The sequence below is a fragment of the Atta cephalotes genome (genome assembly GCF_000143395.1).
Source record: "Atta cephalotes unplaced genomic scaffold scaffold00021, whole genome shotgun sequence".
In the NCBI taxonomy this organism is placed as follows: Eukaryota; Metazoa; Arthropoda; class Insecta; order Hymenoptera; family Formicidae; genus Atta; species Atta cephalotes.
Genome location: NW_012130085.1, coordinates 2,242,985 through 2,257,681, shown reverse-complemented (window position 1 = coordinate 2,257,681; position 14,697 = coordinate 2,242,985).

Here is a 14,697-nt window from a genome sequence, read left to right as displayed (position 1 = left end):
ACACACACACACACACACACACACACACACACACACACACACACACACACACACACACACACACACGCACACACACACACACACGCACACACACACGCACACGCACACGCACACGCACACCATATGATTCTTTCTCTATTAATCTATATCAATTTCAATAGTTAGGATATGTATTTTAATAATTTAATTTTTACAGATTTTCTCCATTGATGTTCATTTCTATCAATATATGTAGTTAATTTTAATCTTGGCTTAAATCTTAATCTTAACTTAATTCTTTTTTTCTAGTTTTAAGAATTAGAAAAGATGAAGAATAGAAGTTGAACCGAGATTAAAGTTAACCTATATCGATAAATATGGGAATAAGGAACCATTTTCGATTTGTTTTGAGAGAACTTAAGTCTTATAAATTATTTTATTTTATTTTTTATATGAAAGTAGGACATTAAATATAACATGCATGTGATAAGGATTTATTCCTTGACGTGCGTGCCGAGTAATACTAGTGCAAGGCGTTGCTATGAATCAATTAATTATGATACGTGTAATTATAATTAATAAAGCGTTCATGTTATGTTTATAGTTTTACATTTATCCATTATGACTGATCGCTTGGATAATTTAAACAAAATTTCAAATATTATTGTAGTTTACGGTCGGCGAGTATTTTGACCAATAACATCGCTCTTTGTAAGAACGACATCAAATACAAATCCATTATATTTATGGGAAATTAATAGCATTCCTACATCAGAATGATGGAATGCGAAGTTGTAAATTCCTTTCTCGTTTCCAATGTGAATTTATTCGCCGCGTAGTCATGCTTAATTCGTCGGTAATTATACCCGCGCTCACGTACATTCTTCGCTTTGAAATTTCATCGTAAGCGCACAGCCATCCGTCAGTTATCCACGAAACAATTTCATATTTTCAATGTTAAACTCAGAGTGAATACCAATATCGCGAAAATTTCTCGCGACATACCCCGTTGCTCCGGCATTGCCCCGACGCCGACGGCCCATTTGCATAGTACGACCGCCAGCCAACGGCATTTTTGCGCGACGTTTTTATTAGGCCGATACAGCCGGCAGGGAATTTCTTTTCCGCCGTTTTGCAAGATCCTGAATTGCGCACGCTGCATCGCAAATCCGACAGCATTTGCTTTTACAGGGCAAAGGGAAAGACTTTTGTCGCAGTTGACGCCATTAGCGTGTGCCATAGTAGGTAGATGGCTACATTTACAACTGGCCACACGAAAGCCGACAGCAACTTGTGTACATTTCAACGGCGAGTGCACTTAAAATTCCCATTTACTTGCTGCACGCAGCCATTCGTATCGGCGTGAACGCATCCTCGCACGAAAGGGGTTGCCGACCAAGTGAAACCTACTATCTCGTTGCGCCATTGTTACGAGCGAGAGGAACGATAAAAGTGTTTTGAAGTATAATGGCAGCATTTGACCAAAATAAAAGAATTTTTCCCGAAGGAAAAACTGTCGGCTGACAGTAGCTATTAAAAGTGGAAAGTTTTCGCTTAATTATTAGCGATAATAATTTAAAATAAATATTTTAATTATATCTTCATAATTAACCTCTTTTTTATTTTATTTTAATTTAAATGAAATTTTTCTTATCTCTTTCATTATTTCAAATAATGCAAGTATTTTGGAGTACTATTTTATAGAAAATTCTTGTTTAAATACCAGAAAAATGATCAAACTTGGTGAACTTTTCCATAGCAAAGTTGATAAGAATATTGTCTGTTTTTTTGTGCTACTTTGTCCCTACATTAAATTTCTTATGCGCCCTGCTAGATCTCATTAGGTTGGACTCCCATTACGAAGGTAGTGTATAACGACCCAAGAAAAGTACCCAAGTGCTTAATACAGTAATCAAGACTAAAGGTCAGCCATTCGCATAGGTGATGAAAATTGGAAAGACCCTTTTCTAAGAAAACGTTTTTGCTATTCCATCCCATTCGTAGAATATAGTTAAATTATAGATCCGTTTTTTTATTTCTACACTCTCTGAACTGGTGCACACAGTGCAATAAGTTAAAGTGAAACAAATATTTATTTGTTTTACTTCAACTTATTGTACTGTGTGTACAAGTACTTCTTTCACTTCAACTTATTGCATTGTATGTATCAGTTTAGAAAATAGGTACAAGAATAAAAAAAACGACCTTATATATCATGTATTAATATGATTATAATATGATGAAGAAAATAATTTTGCATGATCATGAATATTCTATTATTTTTTTAATTATATTTTTGTTAATATTTGATTATTTTAAAAATACGTTAAAGGAAAGATCTTTTTCTAAACAACATTAAATAAATTCATATATACACATGTATTAACCTAGCATATAGTTTATTTCGAAGTTTAAAGTTATTATATGTTCGGCGATAGAATATTCTTTCTTCTAGAATATCCTTTCTTTCGTGTCTAACACGATAAGCTGCCAACGGCTTAACAACTGATTTATTGTCAATTTAACTTTTGGGATTGGCTAAGTTAACATGCCAATACGTAACTTAAGCGCAACTTTCGCACAAGTTTAAACTTTAGCTCGTATAATGCAAAACGTAACGTTAATTGAATAAAATTATAGTTCTCTTCAATAAAATGCTAAGTTATTTATCTCACGAATTTTAATATTAAACGACGTAGAACGGAAAAATTCCAGAGACCGAGATAAAATCGGCGCGTGTGAATGTTTGATCGTACCAACGCATTTCTTCCTAGGAGGGCGCGTTTCGCTCGCGTGCTTTTCTTTCTAATACCGGCAAGGATCCAGGCAAGCGTTATTGAAAATCCGTATGCGAGACGATATGGCGACGACCCCGACGACGTCGCAACAGCTCGTGTGTTTAACCCCCGACCAAGGACGCGCATACTTTAGCTACCCCTTTTAAGTATTCCTGCAATAGCGCCAGAGGCCATGTGGCGTGTAACCCCAAGTTGAGTTCCGTTGTAACCAACTAGAAACCGCGTCAATATCTTCGTCGTTGGTTGAAAGTAACAGACACGAACATCGTGCAAAAGAGAAATCCTTTCTTAGAGAGAATATTGACAGAGTCGATGTAAGAACAAGTTTGGCAGTAAAGTTCGTCCGCGAAATTCATGTAGTTCTACTTTCTGCTAAGATCATATTTATTATAGTAAAGTTAGGCAAATGAAACTGCTCGGTTATTTGTCCATTCGTGCTCATAATTTCGAGGAAGTTCTCTCTTTCTTTCATGAAAAATTATTTATGTATTTTAATAAAGGAAAATATTCAGATTTTAAAAGAAATAGGAAGAAGATTGAGGAAAAATGAGAAAAAATGAGGAAGAATTACTCGTATTCCATGTAGAGAGAAATGCAAAATTAAAAAATCTTGTCGAAAAGATGTGACTTTCTATAATATAATAAGAACGTAAAAAATTATTGTTTAAATAATGTTTATGGTTAATCTTTTGTTAAAAAATATGTATAACTCGTTGTGTAACTATATGCTATAAGATATAATAACTTAGTATTAATTTTTATCACGTTATAGTCATACACGGAAAAAAATATTTGGTTGAATTGTGGTGGAAAATGAACGATCCAGAATAGTTAAGTTTACTAGATTTCTGATTAAATTTACTAAATTCTGATTTCAAATAGAATTCTGGTAGATTTGGGAATTGGTTATTTCAACTAGAATTCTGACAGACTTAATCAGAAATCTAGTAAATTTAACTAGAATTCTGGATCGTTCATTTTCCACCACAATTCATCAGTTAATTCATCCAAATGCTTTTTCCATGTAGTAAATCAAAATGATATTGTATATCTTACACTTACATATAGCCTAATTCAAATGTCAGAAATTCACCTAAAAAAAAGAAATTACACATTCTTTTAAAAATCTGAAAATTTTCAAAAATAATAGAATGTAGAAATAATCATAAAAACAATTTTAGGATTATAATGGAATTTATTCGTAAATAAATATTTTTTTGAAAACGAAATTGGAATTTCAACTAAATTATTATAAAACAAATTTTTTAAGTACTTCTTTTTTATATAGAATTTTTAAATTTTTATTATTACTTAGTTATTTCTTAACAATCATAAAAAAAATTTTCATTTTCTTCACAAAAAAAATGAAAAGAAATGTAAATGAAAATTTTTAAATAAAAACTTTTTACGGCTAGCAAATAATACAAAAATTTACAAAAGAAAATATCTTTAAAAAATCTATTTTAAATTATTATTTGGTTCAAATTTTTTGGGAAAAAATTACGAATGCATCCCATTGCAATTTAAAAATTTTCTTTATAATATCATATTTTATACATATTAGGTGTAGTAAAAAGAAATCTATTATTTTTCCATTCAATTTCATGCGAAAATAATGGATTTCTTTTTACTACACCTAATATTAGAATAAGAATTTTTTAGAATTTTTTTCAGATTTTTAAAAAAGAGGATATAATTTCTTATTTATTTATATTAAATTAAAAAGTTGATTTTTTCATACTATTAAATTTCTCTTTGAAATTATCTCTTTGTCTGAAAGTTTTTGAAAAATCTTGAAAATTCTTGTGTATATAAAAATTTGGTATATTATATAATTTTTATACAGAATTTTAATTTTATTTTAATTTTATAAGAATTGAACCTAATATTTTAATTACAATGAAAAAAAAAAGAAAAATTTTAAACACACAACACTGTCTCCAATATTTTGGATGCAAAGTACAATATGTAAATATTTTTTTATTTTCGACTTATATATGCTTATTTTTATGATCATTTAAAATCCAAACTTTTCATTTTTAAGTGGATCCCGACACATGGAATGCGCCATAAGTGCATTAAATCTACAATTTCTCCTTTATTTATTCACAAACACTTATTTCGAGACATTATTTTTATATAATAATTATTTTTATATAATAGGATATCTATTGTATTTAAAAATATTGTAAAAATTAAAAATCTAAACAATAAAAAAATAATAATAATTTAATTGTAAATAATATTAAAAAATATATTTTTTCTAATATTGTTAATTAATACAGCAATAAAAATTGTACTATTGTATTATAGAGATAATCGAACGATTATTCGGTTAATATACTTTAAAAAGCAGAGCTATTTGTGAGCAAGCATTTAATGCATGAAAATCTGGGTATGACGTGGTATGTATTAGGTGGTGAATAACGAGCTAATATTGCTCGGAAGGTGCTGCGCGTTTAATCAACGGCAATAAAATAATCGATACCGATGCAGCCATCTATATCATTATTGGCACTTTGTAATAAAGCAGATATTGGAAAAATAAGTTAACACGAGGCGAAACGGTCGCCCGCGTCGCAAGGATTGAGATACGTCTTACAGGCTCCTGGGGACAAGTTAGTTGGGAGAGTGCTGCACGGAATTTCCGCGTAAACGTTGCGGTACATCGCGCGTGCTCGAGAAATTGATGCCCTCGTGGGAAGGGACACTTCCTCCTAAATAAGGGACTCACGCGGGGGTAGTCGCGCGAGTTTGGAAATTGTGACCGCAACGCGACCGACGAGAGTGTCCTTGTCACGTGCGACCGGAATCGCTCCTGGGATAAGCGCTTTTCTCTTCCGTGCTTCCTCTATTTTGCGCCGTGCACGCTTCACTTCAGGAACAAGCCGGTACGGAACGTTTATTGTCATCCAGCGAACGTAGAGCGTCATCGTTCTTGTACGGTAGTTATTACTAAGGATTGGACACGACCTTTTTCGTTAAGTCTGAAATATTGTTCACCTTGCAACGTAATATATCAGCACGTATAAGTAGTAAATTTTAGAATGAAGAGATTAGAAGAAGAGAAATACCATAATTTTATTTATTTTAATATAGATATTAATTTTGATAAATTTTTTAATATAGATATTAATTTTGATAAATTTTTTAAATATTAAATCTTTTTTTAAAATAATTTTTTTTAATGAAACGTTCTGTAAAGAATTTGAAGTTATAATATTAGAGTTATATATTATAACTAGGTAAAATAACTAGGTGAAATTGTGTGTTTTTTATGCAATTTCTAATATATTATGCTTTAATATTTTTTAAAAAATAATGCGAGACATATTTTTTGTTCTATTTAAATTTGTAAATGTAGTTTTACACAGCTTTCTTTCATTTAATATAAATTATTTTAAATTTATTATACACACATATAACTCTTGTGGCTATGTAAAGATTTCGAGTAAGATTAATAGCAATTGGATAAAATAAATTTGTGATAACGATTTGCACTGCAATTTAGAAGAGAATTCGTGCCAACGATCTCTTATTGTTTATGTTTGAAACTAGTTAGTACGCGCAGTAGGTATACTCGTTTGACGGCGGACAGGAAAGGTAGACGAAGTCTTACCTACAGTAAACTAGGTAAGCTAAACTGACAATCATAGCTTTAAAAGTACCGTATAGTCGAAACTTTTGCTCGGGATTCCGATCCGTAGAAATTAGTCGGTTAGACCGAAACTTGTCGAAGTTTCGTATCACGCTGCACTCTGTTCCTTGATTTGGCACGTGAGAAGATTTTAACGGATATCGTAGCAAAGCGCAAAGCGTGTACAAATCGAACGAGCGTAAAAACGTAAAAGAGTTTGCTCGGAACCAGGTAGAGTGAGATTATCAGTCGCCACGGACTATTATACGTTTTTTCCTCTCTTTCTTTTTCTGTCTAATCTATTTGTACAACCGTTGCATTACGCGTGTAACGAAAAATTACAATGTCTACCAGCTTGAAGCTTTATCGCATTTTAATTCACCGTGCGGGCCAATATTAAACGCGATATAAACGCTGCTAGTCAATTTGGTACAGAAGCGAAATGAGAATAAAAAACATCGTGGATCGCTTGAGAATTTCGGTCGTGGCAAAGTGCGCCGTGTACGCGTTTTATTTTACACGGCGGACATGCCGTATCAGCGTGGAAAGTAGAGCACGCTCGCATAGCCATTCCTAGGCCAGACATTTTCCCGAGCTGCCTTTGCAACTCTTTCTCCATTTTGCGTTCCTCTTTTCTTCCTTTGTCCCTTTTTTTTTGACGTACCAGAGATGCACAAATATTTTACGCGAACTGATACCAGCACAACATACACGCGCTGGCGCTATAAATGATAGCGCGAACATGTTTCGCCGAGATGCCGCTTTCCTTTTGCAGCTGGAGAAATATACCGAGAAATAGAAGGCTCGTTTTAAATATATTGATAAATTTTCCCGCTATTTTGCTGCTATTTTGATCAAATGTTTTAAAAAGATTTTTAAACGGCGCGACACGAAGAGTAATAAGAGAAAAATGTCGATGAATTGGTCTAATCGAACAAGAGATGTATATCTGAAAGAAGAGGGAGATAGAAAAATTACTTCATATCCATAAATTGAATATAGTTGTTATTGTTATATCGTGCAAATCGTTAATTTTCCTGGTGGTAATCAAAGTAACATCATGATTGATTACCTCTGGACAGGACGTGTCACGCATATCGCCCGATAAACGATGCACAGTTATAATAAATTTCTGCGGCTACATTCGATCAGCAACAGCGTTCTATTCGACCCTGGTCTTTGCTATCTTTTTGTGCATAAATCGCATCGCGAGGCAAATAAAGATTCTGTATGGATAACGCTGTATGTTCACGATTCAGCGGCATGAATGATAGCGCGAAAAACCACGGTTTCACCTCATAACGTTTCGCCTCTTTCTCATGGTAGAGCAGATTAATAGCAAGTTCGTTTCGCTAAATTTTCATACGTCTTATTCCTTAGAAAATTATAATATTCGCACAAGTATTTCAGGAGGTGTATAGATGTCGTTAAATTAAGCCGAATAATTCCGTCTTCGAACTGGCAGCGTAAAAGAGAATCGACATCTTTGTTGCATTCGAATTTTAAAGCTTTTGATGGATCGAATATTCACTTTATTCGTTGAATAGTCTGATGGAACATTTCCATCGCTCGTCTTCACTTTTCTATTCTTTATTGCATCCGATAATCGACGGCTTTCAAGTCCATACTGTGACGTTTAATTTGTCATTTTGTTCCCTTCTATTAACAATGAGAGTGGCATGTACAATTGAATGTAGAATTATATCATGCCAATTGTATGATTAATTTGCAATACACTATATTACTAGGAGTTCAGAATACTATGTACATATTAACAATTGCTCAAACCGTCCATAAAATTAAACATTGAAATTGTCATGAAACTGCTAATCATAATTTATTACAATATCAATTATACATAATAAATCTTTTTTTAGCGTGATATTCTTTACGTGTTTCTCTGCGATGTTTATAAAATTATTTCTTTGTTACCTACATAAATTCATATCTCACAATACGTTATTTTTCTTAACAAAGCTGCCCGGATGTAGAGCTTACACAGTTGCTCGCACGCGCGAGAGTTATGGTTAAGCAACCGAGATGGTGAGGCCGGGTCGCGGGCCAACGAAGTAAATTTACGCTGATGAGAAAATTCCACGTATATTGGATCGATAAGGAAAATGGAATGTAATTTTCATAAACTCTTTCTCGGTTAAAATCGATTGTTATCGTAAATGATTATCGCTGTTCTAATTATGGTCAATTAAGCAGGTAAGCGCGAGCTTCAATTACGAGCAGCCGATATTTTCCATTCGAAGAGCTGATACCGTTAGAACGAAGTAATAAATGAATTCATTGATTTGCATATGTAGCTTTTTGCATTATTTAATTATAATGATATTAATTCACTTGATTTCTCTAGCATCCCAATTAGCATTATAAATGCTCGATTGTCTACAGTACTTTGGCGAATCGATTAATCCAACAAGCCATAGTAGGTGTTTTGTACAATCGAACAATAATTTGTTCCCTAATTCGCTGATGATTGCGTGTTTGTGGAGAATGACCGACATGTGATTCGATATTTTTTTTCACAGTGTCATCTGAATAGTTTCATCGAATCATTCAATTTTTCCTTCAAAGACTAGATCGGCTATTAAACCAAATATCGATTCGCGGTTGCCCGAGCTAAACGGACCAATATGAGGTTTGCAGCAATGGCTCGGGGCAATGGCCGGATTGGGACGCAAGTGAATAATACAGTACATGGATAGCTGCCAATACTTTAGTCGCTAACGAACCTTTCCAACCTAAGGAAGCTCCATTACGCGATAAATCACATGCGCAAAGAATGCTATTTGTATTCGTTTGTTGATTTAAATGGACAGATCCGTGCACATACAGTATACTTACTTGCACTACAGTCAGTAATCCTGTAAATCATATCAGCTGTTTCGGGAATTAACTATTATTGGTTGAATAAAAATCTCTCTTTTTTATATGAAATATCTAATGGATCAATATTTCTCTCTCCTCGGATAATTTAAGATAAATGAAAATTGGAAAGTCGAAAACATTGGTTTTTAATTTTACATATTTTATTATATAATACATTTATATTTTATACATTCTAAAAGTTATATTTGCCCAGCATTAACTGCTGGAAGAATGATATATATAAATAGCTTAAATTTTTAATTTTTCTCCCAAATTTCTCAAGTGATGTGAGTCATTTTTTTCTAATTGTTTATTTCACTATTAATTATAAATAATGACAAAGAAACATCAACTTTTTTCTTTTTATCGTTCGAACTTAAATTTGTAAATATTATACATTGATATATATTTCGCCAGGGTGATTTTATCTGTCTATTAATTAAATATTGGAATTCTAATAATTACTAAAAGTATACGTCTGAAATATATTCCCGAAGATTTTAAATAAAATAATTTAATTCACTAATTGCCGAGTACGTCTTGCTGTTCTAAAATAGAAATTATTTCTCATACGATTTACACAACGGTAGAATCTCTTTTTAAAATTAATCCATTACCATGTGGTGGCGCGCGTTGTGCAGTTACGGTACATTAACTATAAAGGGTGAGCAGTGCGTCCTTTTCCCGTCTTTCACCCTTTCTTTCTGTTTATTTTCCTCCTGCGTCTACCTTTATTGTGTTATTTATGTGCTTAATACCAGCTTAAGCGAAGTGGCTCAACCTTTCTCGTAATCTGTCGCTTTTTTCCTCCGTATTTTTCCTCTCGTGCAATACAGATACGTAGGCGGCTTATTTTGTTCTTGACGGCTTCGTAATCCTGTGATTTTTCTTGCAGAAGAAACTTGATGTGCGAAGTAAAAACGTAAAGGTAAGAATAATTCGCGGTGAGGAAGTAGGATTAATCGCGCTCGATGTAGTTCTAATTGTCACGCGAAGCATAGTCGATTTGTGCAAGTGGCCTTGTTCGACATCGATCGGACATATCAACGAGTTCTGCGAGTGACGGTGCGACCAGAAAAATCGTGATTTAAACGGCCGAACTACTTCGTGTCCTGCCGTCTTCGCCGTTCGGCGTTCCCGACTTCTCCTTGACTCTCTCGTACATTTTGTTCTTCATTCTTTATTTCTCATGACTCGGTCGCTGGATTCGTTCCTCTTTGTCCTTTTCTCCTTTCGGAACTATACGTTTTTTCATATTCACCTCGAATCGTGATTTTCTAAAAGCTTCTTCCGAGATGTTTAAAACTGTTTGTTAGCCGTAGAGATACGGTAGATATTTTGAAAAAAAATATTCATTTTCTTTTGATAATCGTCAACTCATGTGACAACAGCAAACTGTAGATTGTAGAAATTAAAGGCGATTTTTAGAGATGTTAAAAATAGAATTATTGGCTTCTCGTGAAAATTTTTTAGTATTTCCATAGTCGGTTTATTGTGAATTCTTTTTCTTTTTTTATATTGGTAAACTTCAGTATTTTTCATGATGCAATTTAACTACAAATTTACAGAATGAAGAGAAGAATTATGCTTTATCTATATCTGGATTGTTTCATCGTTGAAACATAAAGTTACAGAATATATTTTCGAATTTTAACTGTAGGACAATTATTGGGATTTTTGTATTTTCACACTTATTTAATATTTTTCTTATTATTTGTTTAGAGGAGAATTGTTGAATATCATTCAAATTATTTCTTTAATTTTCAATTTTGATATTGATTTGTAACAAAATATTCTAGAATAAACTTTTCTTATGGAAATATGAAAATTCAGAATAAAATTGCATAGTTATACTTATTATCAGTTACATAAATTAGGCAAGAATTAATCAGTATGATTGTATCTGATTTTTTTAAAATGTTAACACCTACAAAACAAGATATGACTTGTTAAATTTTTGTCTGTATTATTCATATTTCATTTATTTCACATTTTTTTACTAAATATTGCTTAAGTAATTATATAAAATATTTAGGTACGATAACTCTTTCCTAAATGTTACGAAATAACATTTGCGCGTGAATAGAGAATTACATTTTTTATTAATGTATTATACAATTTGTGTCATACAGAGGAACAAATATAAAATCAATTAATTCATTGTATGCATGTCTCTTTTCCGTATCAGTATACTTGGATATTTAATTAGTTTTAATCTAAAGCAAAATGAATCACGTCCAGATGTTAATTAGTCTAACGACTTAATTAGTTATATGACAGGGTATTCTTTAATAAGAGATAGTTTTGCTAATTAAACACGAGTTATCATTTATAATCAATAAAATGATCTCGTCCAAGTGACTTGTATATGCAACATACATATACGTCCTTTTCTTTCTCGAATTTTTTCAAGATCACAAAGAGATCACGCCACTGATGACGCGGATTCTTTCAGAGCGGCTTGGTAATTTCAACCGGTTATCTCTTAAAAGCGCCTTTATATCTTGTCATTTCTATCAAGACGACACCAGTACTCTTCGTCACGATTACCTGCGAATGTTTGCGCTGTTTACCGATAAGCTCGCCGATATTACGTTGCATCTCGTTTAATTATAATTAAACTCTTACTAATAGTCGACCTGAAGCTGCTCTACGACGCTATAACTGCTGCCGTATACTAACGAACTCGAATGGGGAGTTCAATTAAACGCTACTTAGCACGACCGATACTTCCCGGTGCTTCCCTGTTTCTCTCGCGACATCGTCAACGTCTTTCTCCACGCTAATCGTCTCTCATACTACAGAAGATGCACCTGCATCCCATGCCATCCAACCGTATATCGAAGGAGATGAAATTATTCGCTAACCTGCCAATCATTTCACCATGCCTGCAAACCTACATAATAACTTATAATTAGTGAAGTAGTGATATTTATTTGTTTCATAACCGATAACTCATATCAAGTGTGAATTAATTTAGATTATGGATTATTGATTATAATCAATTTTAACAGTTTTCATATCGACATAAAATTCAACAAAATATAAATTCGAGAGACGTGTTTCTGATCCCGATAGTGCATTTATGCGTTTCGATATCACGTAACATGCCACCACGTTTCAGCTTTGTTCGCGGTTCATTTTAAAGAATTAATATATGTATTATATGCATTATATGACAAGGTGGCATCGATGGAAGGCGTAAAATTATGATTTTCCCGGATTACGGGCGGAAAATTTATCATTGGCTGCACAAATATTTTTAGAATGAATTTAACGATCAATATCTATAAGCGCACATTCTTTGTAAAAATGCCGTAACTTGTCTAGTAAAGGAATTTTCCAAAGAGATAATAGATATTCCAAGCTCCTAGCTATAGCCTGAAGCTTCTCGCTCAATAGGGTAATCAACATTTCTCAACAATAATTGCCGAGCGGTTTCGCTCGGAACGTTTCTAACCATTTGTTATCTTTTAAGTCACGTCACAGTCTAACTCATACATGGTACAAATAGAAATATATTCATTTTTACAATCCTTTTTTTTTGACGAAAGTATTTGAAATGTCTGTTTAAATTTATCATGAATCTTCAATACGAAGAATAACTAATCTTTTTTTTTTTATCTAAAAAATTTGTGTATCTGACGTATTAAAAAAAGTAAAGATAAGCCAATGAAAAGTTTTTGTTATGAATATTTATGCTTCTGTTTTTATCAGATAAAAATTTTAAAACCGATTCAGTATATCAGTGTGTTAGTAGTAGTTTCTCGTTTCTAATATCGCTTCACTGTCATAAACTATTAGAGAAAAAGTAAATTAGAATTGTTCGACGGACAAATCGCTGATATAAAATGGCAGCTACGAACTCCGGTTTTTTTGCTAAAAATATTTGTGTGATACTCGTCATACTGGTCCGCGCTTGTACGAAACTTTAATATGATGAAATTCAGTTCGTGGAGCAAACTGAATTTATACCTATCGTAACGGTCTCTCCATCACTATCCATTTTTCCAGAGCTTTTACTGGCATTCGCGGCAGCACTCAGTCAAAATTTTCCAAAGCGAGGCCGGCTCGCTCCGTTGCATTGGTAATCATTGCACTCGAATGCACAAGGTAATACTTCACCAGGGCTTTGACGCGCAAGCTTTGCCCGCAGGTGCGGAATCGTCGGCTCGCTGCGACAGCTGCGCGATGCCCGTACGGTACAACTACGTGAAGCGGCTTGTTTAACGATAATTATAACACCGCCAATTCGATGCTTGTTCGCGGTTATGACACATACGTGTGATAGCGATATCCCCGATTCGAACTATGTATTTCCAGTCATGTAGGAAGCGAATATCGGATTTATAGTGATATATTTCGATTCAATAAATTTAAATTTTTGAAATTTATTTTTTGAACGGAACGCATTCATCATTATTGAACAAAGTATAATTTTGAAAGACAATGTTATGTAAGTTTTATATTTATATTATGGAACAACATGCACAAACCAATTGTCCTACTTTTTTAAATATACATATATAGAATTGTTGTAGTTATAATTCTAAATTAATATTTATCTAAGAATAAGTGTAAAAATCGAAGTCACTTGAGTGATGATACTGATGATAAAAATGATTAAATGCCATGTTATAATAAGTGAAGTAGTATGATTTATTGCATATTATCTTTTTAATTGCACGCTGTTTGGATCGGACGCCGAAATTTTGCTGTTACTAGCTTGGCTAGATTGTCCGAACTCGCGCACAGGGAATTCGTCATATCCACGCGTCAGCTGCAACGCACTGACGGATTACAACCGTGCAGGCACGTTGGTTAACGATAATAACACCGTCGTTTTCCACGTACATCAACGTGTAACATATGCATATGGTGCGCCGATATATGCGCGAATATTTAAAGCCGGAACTTTGCCAGTAGCTTAGCTTACAATTAACCGTCTGTATAGCGCTCGATATATCCGATGTTTTGCGGTTAACCGGTTAACTTGCTGAACGGATTAATCGATTAACCAATTTATTGAATTATTTTGTCCATCATGATATTGTGGGATAGGACCGATCGCTAATTCGTTTTGCTCGATTTAACATTAATTTGCCTTGTGCTATTGACAAGTCGATTTTATTCCATTCTTTAACCCGCATCGTCGCCTATGATTTGACGAAATTTTGCATTATCTCCCCGCACTCCCTTGTGATAATTCTATCGATTAATTTTCCTACGTTTCCTGCTGACGCTCTGACGCGAGTTACTGTCACAATTTGCAACGGGGAACCTTGTTTCTGCTGCATAGGTGATCATTGCACTCAAACGCAACTACCAGCTAATATTTTGACATCGCTTTGTCGCGGCATTGTTGCCACAACCCGTCGCTCTGGCAATAGCGAGAACTGCGTTGTT